Raw genomic sequence first — 12,288 nt, 5'->3', positions numbered from 1 at the left:
ATTATTATCAATGTCCACTTTTTTTCTATTTGCATCTATAACACTTCACACATTTCTATCACCCCTTCTCAGTCTCTTTCAGCTCAGTGTCCAGTAATACTTAAGGAAAATATTTAAATGGGGTTATGGAAATCCCTGCTATGCAGCCTGGATTTGAAATGTAAAACAGTGGACATGTAGATGGCTGTTTGGACCAACTCCCTGAACCTCCTAGCCATTCAAACTAAAGAATCAAACGATATAGAATAGTTTTTGTAAATTCAGAACAGCAGTGTTGTTCTGGTGTTTTCTGGCTCTAGCCGTAATTCGGGAGGTACAAAACCCAGAAGGAACATTTTTCAGGACAAGTCACTCCTACTTGGATAAGGTAGGCTTGGGCTGCAACACTTCTGTTACAATCACTTGTGTCTAAGGATTCTGAATGACTGTTGCTGACTGAATGACTGGTTCAGCATAAGTAAAGCATAAACTATCTTGATTTGTGGGTGGGATTTGGTGAATATCTGCAAAATGTGTATATTTCAAAAGTATAAAAAAAAAAAAAAGCTATATATTCATATTTTCCGTAGTATAACAGTGAGTTGTTCTTGAGTGATAGTGCTGCACTACCTTCTAAAATTCAAACTTAATTTGGTCATGTATCTGTTGTGTTAAGGTGATTGATCTGAGACACTGTTGTTCAGACAATTGAGGAAGGGCAATAACTTTGTGGCTGATTTACAGAGAAATATGAGTTGGCTTCCAAGCCATTGACCACAGAGCTGCACAAACATGCAAATAGGATGCTGTGAGCTGTGTTGAATGCAATGTTTATCACTTAATTTACTGGGCTTTTTTGTTGACAGACGTGACCTGTTTATATTTATTAATATTGAATGTGGCACATTTGTAGTTTTTAGCAGTTTTATCAAATGTTTTGACATTTTAGGGTATGTAATATACCCAACAACTCAGTCATCAAACAGTATACTAATGGTACCTTTCAGTTTAGGGAATTTGTGAATCAATGTGTTCCTTCCTAAATGTAATACACTAAACAGAGTTATTTAGCAACTTAGCAACTACTTAATAGTAAATAATTGAGAACATTCATCAACTCACCGTTGAGCACTGACAGCCCCTTAGGTGGTGGCAATAGTTTGGTGTGTGTGTGTGTGTGTGCATGAGTGCGAGATAGATTTACAAACATTCTCGTTTACCAGGTAGCGTCTGCTGTATTGAAATAAGGTGACAGAAAATCAGTCTAGCTGTGATGCCTCAGCAGTGTTGTCAGCCAAGCTACGTCTCTTACCCAGGAATCCAGCCAGAGCCCAGCCCAAATATATGGATGAATCTTGTGGATGACTCACCCGCGTGGGAGGGGCTGTGTTTTGCAGGTAGCCTTGCATATCAGCAGCAATACAGCTATACTTTGAACAAGGAATCCAGCCTCAGTCTGCAGAGAACTGTGGCAGTGTTGTAGTGTAGTAGTGGTGTGGTGTTGTTTTCTTTAGCACTAAGTGAACCCTGTATTTGTTTGCCTTTACATCCGGTCCATAGACTGTGTGCTGTTTACACATGTACAGTATGTTTGTTTCAAAAGTGGGGGAGATCTCAACACCAGTATGATTGGTATATGATTGTTTAGATGTATATTTTCTGACCATCTCCTGTTTAAAAAGGGGCATTTCGCAATACTTTTTTTTTTTTTTCAAAATGGTTGTGTGCCTCCTTTACAGTTTGGCTGGGTTCATAGTGTTTGTAACATTGTGGAATATTGCTGAACTATCCCTTTAAGTCTCATCGATGTTGAGAATCTGGGCCCAGGTGATAAAGGCTGCCTATTGTGTTGCCATGGCGGCCAAACTAAACCATGGCTACACTCTTATTATCGGTGTGAAAATGTCCTCAAGTTTGAACAACAAAGAGTAGATCTTCCTTTTGTCCTCCTCTGTCCTTGTATTGCAGTTGTGTTTCTCAAACATGGAACGGAAAGAAAATGGCAATAACCAATCGGTGTTACTCAGGTAACACAAGGATCTGTGATGTTAGAATGTCTTCATCTTCGTAATGGCTGACATTTAACTGCATGGGCAAGGTCTCTCTTCATAGAGAAGAAGAGCTGCTGAAATGTGTTTTCTATATATTACTCCTTTTCACTCCTTGTTTGGATATATATAGCTTTCAAATAATAAAAACAATATCCAGCTTCTATCTGCAAGTTAGGGATACACCCACACTCATTTGCAGGGAAAGGCAAATGACCCTAATGATGACTCATACTGTTTGCTAAGATACTTTTTTTAAGCACATAGAAATCTGTTAAGTCTTCCCCTACCCTCTGTGGAAGAGGAGGGGAGAGGTGGAGAGCTTTCTTTCAGAGCATTAAGTGTTACTAAAATGTGCACACAAAATTGTAAATTGTCATACAATGACTGTTGCATTTGTAAATATATTTATACTCAACAACACATTAAATCATTTAAAGGGACACAACATGTATTTACTCCAACAAACATCAGAACCTCTCTCAGTCCGGCGTGAGCCCCCTAGAAACTGCCTTTATGCACGGGTGCACAGGATGAATGCAACGAATCAGTCCTGCTGTAAAAGAACAGCAGATCTTAAAGTCTACATAAACCATGAGTCATTTCACAAACATGACATAACAGCTTTATAAATCATTCATAAGATCCTTCTTGTCATACTCTGGGTGACATATCTCATGCTGATGTGGAGGCAGATAGACAGATGTGGAAAACATAGGATAGACTTAGCACACTATGATGTGTTGTTGTGTTAAATCATATGGTAAAACGTGGTTGGTTTTCAGATCATATCTAATTAAACCTACTTAAATAAGGCAATATTTCAGTTTGTAAACTACTTTTGAAGTCATTCAATATCTTCATGAAAGGGTGTGAGTTTGTAGGTCTTAAATTATCCAGTCACCAGCCCTGCAGGTGGAAAAGAGAGAGAAACTTTGAAGCCCAGAGAAGGCACAGTATCCCTGAGGCAACTCTGTGTATTTAGCCAGTCTGACCACCATTGATCTGAGTGGAAGAGGCTTTTTTTGCTCCAACCAGGAAGAACCTGACACTCATCTTTGGGCCTTGGGCCTTCAGGGTGCAAGTGTTAACAGTCCCTGTCTTATCTGGCCGCATCAGGTTTACTTTGTTTAAGAAAAGAAAGGGAGGTTGTAATGGGAGTCTTTAGCAGGGGAGTAACATGGGAATGAAAGGATTTTGATGCAGTGATATTATATATCTGTCCTGGTCAGAGAGGACAAAAACTCAGAGAGAACCGCCAGAGCAGAGCATGTCATCTGAATAGTAAGTCTTCTTTGCAGTGTATTACATCCAAGGTCTTTGTGTCTCTGATTTTGGCTGGTGAAGAGCACAAAGGAGGCAGTTTGTTCGCCTCTGACAAGTGTGCTTTTATTTGCTGCGGCCCTTTGATGTATAGAGAAACTTTGGCTGGGATATTCCTCCCAGACAAATGCAGCAGAAATCCCACTCCTTCATATTATCCTTAACAATTCCTCACCATTCAGCGGCGAGCCTTTATTCACTTTAAGACCCTCATTTTAAACCGTTGCGCCTCCCGTCTGTCTATCAAGTGTAGAGAGGAATTGCTATCTCTTTATTGTAAGGGGGGTCAGTGGTTAGAAGTTGGGAGCATGTTAAGAATTGTTTGGCACTACGGCAGAAACTCAACATGAGAGAATACACACACAAACTCAGTTCTGTGTTGATGCGACATTACCTATCACACAGTGGCATTCATCTTTGCACCTGCTGGATTTTAAAGGATTTTCCAACTTTGAGGCAAATATTCTGCCTCAATAATATTCATTGTCAACAGCAAATTACTCACGCTGGAGAAACAAAGAAAACATGTGGAGCAGTTCTAAAAGATTTGTTTTTAAGTCTTAACATATCTATACACAGTGATTGTGTGTTTATTGTTTCATTTGTATTTAAACGTGTGTGTGCCTGTGGCACTGTATCATTGGGAATTCCATGACCAAACCATGTTTGGGAAATTGTTTTAGCATAGAATGGCATCATAAATTACCTCAGCCTTCTCCAGCTGCCTCTCCTTGATACCGACGGCTTCTGCATGTGAGTCCTGTCATGTCGAAGGATGTCTGAGCATGGGCAATAATACACAGGTTTTCTCACAATGACTATGGGAAGTATGGTGCACACAATGATCCACGTCTTCTAGCACCTGATAGAATGCGGGTTTTTTTGTGAAGTGGGGTGGGCTGTTTCACAAAGTAATGTGTGTGATATAAAATTTGAGCTAGTTCTGATTCATACACCTCCCGCAAGTATTTTAAGAGTTAACATGATCAGAGCTCTCCTAAATGCAAAGAGTCTGGTATTGCTCAGAAGCATTAAAGCCTTTGGCAAAGCAGGACACAATGGCATGCAAATCTGACAATTCAAATGAGTTCCACACACACATACAGGCCAATGCCCTTATGTCTACGATTAAGTACAACAACAACAGTGACATTTTCAGAACTTAAAGAACAATAAACTTTTCCTAGCCTCAGAGTATTAGGGTGGGTGATTTTAATGACTGATAGTAAGTGAAGTCAGTGAACACTTTCACTGACCAGTTTTACTCAGCCTTGCCAGAATGATTCGGTACTGTCACCACTTTGAGGAATTGAGTGGGCTATGACTCAGGTGTGACACTAGCCACGCAACCAGACAGAGGGGGAGACAGGACAAGATCTGGTAAACCTCTATTGATTGTGATGTCACAGAGGAACATGACAGGGAATGACTACAAAGGGAAGAAGTGACACACCTGAATAAAGATATTTTTTTGCCGCCAGATATCTGCTGCTAAAAAGCTGTAAAATATAGCCACAGTTATGTGCTACCAGGCCAATATTTTCTCTTACCTTTTGTCTTCTGTTATAAGTGGAGTGCCATACTCTTGGATGCTTCAGTCCTGTTAAATAGTAAACTAAAAGTAAGCCTGTGTGAGTTGCTGACAAATTAACGACTGAACATTAGGTTGTAGCAGAGATAGGCTGAACTGGATCTGAGGTTCCCAGATAACCTGCCATCAGCAGACTTGGCTATTTATAACACCATGTACTAGTAACGGATGACGTGGGGCAGTCATTATCAATATTTATGGAACAAAGATTGAGACTGGGTAATGATACACTAGACCCTCAGAGGACCTCCACCCCATAATAGTTGTTGTTACGGAAGAGAAGGAAAATGCTGATGGACACAAAAATGTAGGCTGGCACTTAAAATTTGGTAATGATTTTAGAGACCAGTCTAGGCTCAAATGTAATTAGCAGATGTATACAGGACGGCTGGAGGACTTCAAAACATGTTCAGCTACAGGTGCGCCATGCATGTAAACACAGCAGTGCTGAGGAGTTATGTCACCAACGTAACACAACAATGGCTGGATCACATTTTTTAAGCATTTATTTATTGATAATCAATTAAACTATTATTACACTAGAATATAAGAAACTGTGTTCAAGCACTTGTTGAGATACAGGATTTCACAAGCAGTGTTTTAAAATGTTAACAATATTTTCACCTGTTAAGGTCGAGTACCGAGCCATTCTAAAAATAATCTCAACATCTCTTTGGTACTGTGCTGTGTCTTAATGCTGAACTGATAAGACTTGGACTGACACAGGCAGAAGCAACAAGTGATAAAATGCTCTCTGAAATATATGTGAAATCTACACGCTTAGTTCACTTAAGTGTTAACTGTAGAAGAGCCAGACAAAAATATCCCAATTTATTGACTTTTGGAGGCACTTAAGATACTTAAATCTCAAAACTATAGCATCAGTACAGCATAAACGTATTGTTTAAAAAAATACTGTTTTAAACATTAAGTTCTACATAGCAGGCAATAATCCCAGTCTTACGTCTGTGTGTTGAAACAACAGATGAACTGTCTTTGCGCAGCGTAGAGAGAGGGGGGGCAAGCAAAGTTATCCACGTGGTCCAGGAACAGAGAGATTGATTTGGTGACCTCGGACTGAGGCATAAGATATTGTGTCTCAGAGTGCGGAGGAGGGCATGGGTAGTGGAAAGGGGTGAGCATGAGTCAGTGGCAGGGAGAGAGCCTGTGAAAGCTGTGGGGGAAGAGGAAGCGTTAACAACATAACAAGTGGAAGTAAGTCAAGTCGCCATGTTAGGAGGCAAAAGAAGGCTGAGACAGTAGGACGGTGGTGGGATGCGCAGAGGTGGCCTGAGAAAATCTTTCTAATATAGCTTCTGGGGGGGGAGAGAGAGAGAGTGAGAAAGAGAGAGACAGAGAGAGAGAGAGAAAGACATGGAGACAGAGAAAAACAGAGAGACAGACAGAGAGAGAGACAGAGAGACAGAGAGAGAGAGAGAGAGAGAGAGAGAGAGAGAGAGAGAGAGAGAGAGAGAGAGAGAGAGAGAGAGAGAGAGAAAAACAGTTGTGGTACTGCACTTGTGGGAGGCCAACAGCTAATCAGACCAGCACATGGTATGATCTGATAATAGAAGGTTCATCCTCACCGTGCCATCATTCTGCACAAAACCGACACATCTGTCTTCTCGTTACGTCAATCCACTTCTCTCCTCTGCATAGAGGACTTTGAGTGGGGAGCAGAACAGTGAGTGAAAAGAAAAAAGAATCAAAGGGACATTGTGGATTATCTTGTCACAATGGTTGTAGGTGTACTCCAATCAATTATGTTATTGTATACAGTAATATGGTTGACATATTAAAAGATATGTAGTCTTGAATTCAAATGGTTCACATGGGTTCCTCTGTAGAGGAGGTGAGGTGAATGTAGGATGAAATCACAATATGATGAAATATGGTGGAGAGCTCTGCTCTACTCTCAGAGGTCTGTGCCCACATAATAATGGCAAACAATTGGGTGGAAAGAGGGAGAATTTGAATTTACACATGGTCAAGTTATAGCTTTGGATAAAAGCGTCTGCTAAATGAATACATATTATATACATTATAGTCATACATTTTTGTCAACAATTGACACATATACATACACAGATTATGTTTTAGTTAACCACTGGTTCCATAGTGAAAGGAAAGTTCAACAAGCACAAATAAGCACTGTGGTGTTAAAAGTGTAGATCCAGAGGTTATATAAGAACTGCTACACAGGCACAGGCACACCTCCACACACTTTTAAGTTCATTTTGTTTCTAAATGAAAGTATAGTTTCAACATTTTAAACATAATGTTAAATAAATAACACATAAATGTGTGTTATTTTTTAAGGAAATTCCTGAATTGAACTTTATGACGCTCAAAAGCTGCTTCAAAAAACTCCTGAGAGGAAGGAATTGCCTATTGGGACATGATGATATGTTTCACCCAGATACAATAAATGCTCTCCATAACAAAGGCTAAATTAAAGGTATTAGTAAGTTATTGGACTCTTACAAAAGCGAAACCTTGTTATTGCTAAGAGGTGGCATTGGAACAGTTGCTTACTGCAGGTGGCTTATCACAAGTTCAGTCCTTTTCAGGGAGGTGCAATGCGTCTGTGTTTTGCTGTTCAGCGCTCTCCATGGGTTCTTTTATAGACTAATTGTATTAAACTGTTATTGTTTATCATTTGTCAGATTTGTTCTGGGATTATGTGCGTTTGCGCGTAACCCACCTACATGCCTGTGGTGCGTGTGCCTGTGCGTATGCGAGAGACCCCTATATAAGTCACCACACATAGCAATATTTTCCAATGAGAATGCGTTATTAATAACATACAGTTCCACTTCTTTTACAACTCCCGTGATAGTTGGAATCCTGGCTCAGAGACTGGCAAATTTCAGCTATTACTCATGTTACTTATCAGTACATTTGTGGCACACATGCAAGCATAGCGCTTCGTCACTGCATTACAATTAGATGGCTGAGTGTTCGCTGTGAAACTGATGGAATTTTACTGAAAACAGATTTCGCGTTTGAACTTGGAATTGGTCATTGATAATTGAATATAACTTATTTCCGATAAAAAGCACAAAAGTATCGTTTGTTTATGACCAGGCTATTAAGTTTATAGGGCATACACGAAGACGTGGATTCACATGTGATTCCTCTATACAATTGAAAACGAAGCACATAACAGTATTTGACAAATGTAAGTATGAGATTGGCTCTATTTCGTCCTCAAAGCTTCGGAGTTTTCTTTTAAGCAGCAACAAGTTCCCTATGAACTTCATCTCGCAAGCAGGGACGCAAAAAGACTGTGAAATATGTTGTCTTACCTGGCACCATCCCACTTCTGATGAAAAAATCATGTTACTTGTACCGACAATGCTTAATATGTACTTATTGTCTTAAATGATAAATATTACAAACATAATAGACTATATGGAATAAAATCATAATCATATTTTCTAGGCTATAATTAAAATTAGTGCTAAACGTTTTTGTTGTTGTTGTGGTTATACAGTATTTCATACATATTAGGAACAATTTATTATACAATAGAGATTTAATTCATTGACTTAGTGGTCAATCAGGGTCCCTGACATGAACTTGGACAGCCTTCGCATATTTCAATCACGTAAGACCCCTGATTGCGTTGTCCGGGCGAGGGTATTGCGTATATCTATACAAGCTTTCCTGAATATCGCGGCTGGTTGTTGTTTGTCCTGTCTGTAGAGCCACCAAGGTGTTGGAGAGTTTAAGCACGCGGATATTGCACAGGGTTATTAGATTCATAAGTCACCGAAGTGGTGGGCGATCTACTGAGCACAGCACAAGTTCTCATATGATGACTTCAAACAAGACACATTACCTACCAGCATCTGTTGGAGTGAGTGGATATTAAGACACTTCTATCTCCAGGACAGCGTAGGGGAAAATGGTAAGTAACATAGAAACACTTTCGTATTAGGGATGATTACAGAGAAATGGCAATGGTGGCGATTTATTTTTATTATTGGAATGGAAGTACATATAGCTGGAAGGATGGACTCGTGGCTACTTGAGAAACTCTGTAGAGACTCATGTCTGCTAAGGCTTTTGGCAAAGCTTAAGTAAAAAGACAGTAAGACATTTCTGAGCTGAGGAGGTGCAGGGACAGGGAGAGGTAAGCTATGGGGAAATGTTGTATTGTTTGAGTGCGCAATTTGTGAGTGTGGTGTCTTACATGGTCTTATGGTTGTGGATTACGAACGAGGGCAGTATGGTACCAGTATTTGTCTACCAAAATATGCTTTTAATTGCGGTGCCAATGATAAAGCAACATGTGCGGACCTCTCGTCCTGTCCTATACATGACTTTAAAAGCGCGGCAATCACGTACCAGGGGCAGCATTGTTAGGCGTAATTTTGACATGCATTGGAGCCTTTGTGGTGACACGAGGAAATGACCGGGGTTTGGTATAGGTGCTGCTTTCAAAAGGAAAGGTCTGGCCAACATGTGATCAAATATTAACAGGACGGGCTTGGCAAGGAAAAATTCACGTCACAAGGCGTGTGGAAGCAGTAGAGTAAAGAGTTTCAAGTGGCACCTAACAAAACTATAGATTTTTTTGCCCCTTTAGTTACCCTCGCTGTGTTATGCTTTCAGCACGTTGGACAGAGGCACCGGAGTCGTGCATGGACTAAAACACCAAGTGGACATCAACTCTCTCTTTTGCCGTCCCCTTGCCAAACCTGGGATTTTTTTCAACTTTTGGTAAGCGTGCTGAGCGAGCCCTCTGATCTATAACGGAAATCCGGAGAAAAGCGCTTGTCAATAAAGGGCTCGCGCATTGAGATTTGTCGCGCTACTTGAGCATGTGAAAGTTGAAATCTTAGAGCCGATGTAGGGCGTGCGTTCCTTGCAAGAGCCTCTCTTGGTATACACCGTTAACTTGGGAGATGCAAGTCTTGGTCTTGGATATCTAACCACACATAGTGGTTGTCAGCCCTTAAAAAGGTAAGAGTTCCATCCATTGTCTTCATCGGCCATCCCTGCCATTATCATTGTTTTCTTATTTCAAATGACACATTGTGCACAATGGTTAGCATGAAATTATCGGTTATAATTAATGCTAACAAAGGACAGCTTATTCTAAAATAAATATTTAATTCGACTAAAGACTTTAATGTTGTGAAACTTTGCATATAACTGGACGCTTATCATCTCCATCATGCCATTGAAGTTTCGTTTTTAAGAATTTACACCTGCACCGCTTGCAGCGTTCCAATTGCCTAACTAGTGCACGATGCACCCTTTTAACTTTGCCTGTAAGACATAAATAGCCCCCTTTAACGTGTAGGTACAACCTTACGTCCGTTATTACAATGTTTGTAAACATAGCCTTTAACTAGTCTTCTGCAAGGTAATTTGCAAGATCGATGCGTTATGCGTAATCGTGCTCCTAATCGACATGGAACTTTAGAATGCGCAAAAACAGGAATGGTTCTACCCGGCATAAGGGAGAATAATGGTGCATGTCTTGATAAGATCGTTTTCCACACAGTTCTATTCATCTTTCTCTATTTATCTGTCTATCTGTCTATCAGTCTATCTGTATATCTGTCTATCTGTCAATCTATCTATCTATCTATCTATCTATATAAATATCTATATATCTATCTGTAAACATATTATAGGCCTATTTATAGGCTATATAAACCTATATTTTGGTATTTGTCTCTATCTATCCATCTGTACCATTAATATCAAACTGTTGTATTCCTCTCCCGATCCCTAAGCGACAAAAATAGCCTACTCTTATCTTCCGTCATCGCGATCAAATCACTTGTGTTTTTACTACGACCGCTGCTCGGTTTCATTCATACTGCGCTTCCCCCTGCCTGCACCTATAGCTGTTATCCCTCTTTGTCCACGCGCAAGTCCGTGTAGCCCATTCGACCTGTCGGAAACAACTTAAGTTGAAAAGCTAAACCATAAATTACCTAACGGTTTTAACCCGTCTCAATTTCAGAAACATTCCAGAGAGATCTGCATCTAAATCGTTAAGTTATGAGATATAAAATTACAATAAAGATAGGCGTGGTCAAACTGCTTTGACAGATGTGATGGCTGGCTAAGAGGCGAGATAAGATGATAAGCAAAAGCCTACTTCGGAAGAAATGGATATTTAAGACAAAATCAGGAATACAACAATAAGATGATCAATAAACTCATTTGTCCGAAGCAACATTTTGCTGATATAACAGTCGAAGGACTTATGAAAAATAATTCGTCTCTCGCCGGTGAAGGAACTGTGGATGTAGTCTGTCATCGTCCCTTTTCTTTATAACCTATAGTTCCTGGTCAAACATTCTGATTTCCGGACGAAGCGATTGAATGGCAAACAACTGCAAGAAAAACCCTAACATATCAACGCCCACTGGCTTTAGCAGGGCTGTTTTAATCAAGATCTTTCAAGGGGGGTTACATTTCATGCATTATTAAGCCATTCCAACCCCTTTAAGGACTGAATGATTATGAATTTTGCGTCAATGGGCCTAATTTTACATCATTTTTAACCTATTTTATTGAACCATAAAAGGCCGTTTAAAACATAGCCTTTAAATGTTTAGCCATTTAATTTATGTAATTTAACTGCTGGTTTAACGAAAATGTTTGGTCTATTAGAGGCTGAATATGGACGCAGAAGACAAACCCTTTGATGGTGCTGACAACAAAGCTAGTTACAAGCAAAATACTGACAGTTAGCTATGGTTAATAATAACAATGATAATAGTTAGAGAAATTATAATATACATGTAATATTTGTTTTAACGAATCGATCGCAGAAATAACGTTTTCGTTTTATTTGTTGACGCAGAGGGTAGTAATGTGTCTTACGATTTCCTTGGCTTCGTGCGAAGGAACACGGAGCTACTTAAAATGTATTTTATACCAATATATGCATTCATCACTCTAATCAGCATCTTCTTTTCTTCTTTATATAAAAATACAGCATATTTCTTCCGTAGGAAACTCGATACGATACGTGGGTTTATGGTGTGGGCGTGGGCGTGAGGGGGGAGGGGGAGAGAGCGGAGGCGGGTCGGGGGGGTCTGTGGGGTGGCACGACACACTTTGTATGTATGAAGGTTTTTTATAGAACTTTCTGCAATGTACGTCATCGGAGCAGTCCATAAATGGGGTTGTGTTATCTTACTGAGAATCTCCCTCTCTCCTGCCCCCCTCTCCGCACTATTAGCGCTGCAGAGTTGGGGTGGGCGTCAAAAACAAATCTGAGGATGGTAGGTTTCATTCCAAATAACATGAAATGCTATTGTGGCATCATATTTGACAGGATATACGTGTTTCATTATTCAGGGTTGACTCACA

This window comes from Hypomesus nipponensis, chromosome 19, assembly GCF_054491055.1.
Source record: "Hypomesus nipponensis isolate SF chromosome 19, ASM5449105v1, whole genome shotgun sequence".
NCBI classification, from domain to species: domain Eukaryota; kingdom Metazoa; phylum Chordata; class Actinopteri; order Osmeriformes; family Osmeridae; genus Hypomesus; species Hypomesus nipponensis.
The sequence above is the reverse complement of the archived record's forward strand: the minus strand, read 5'-3'. Positions refer to the sequence as shown.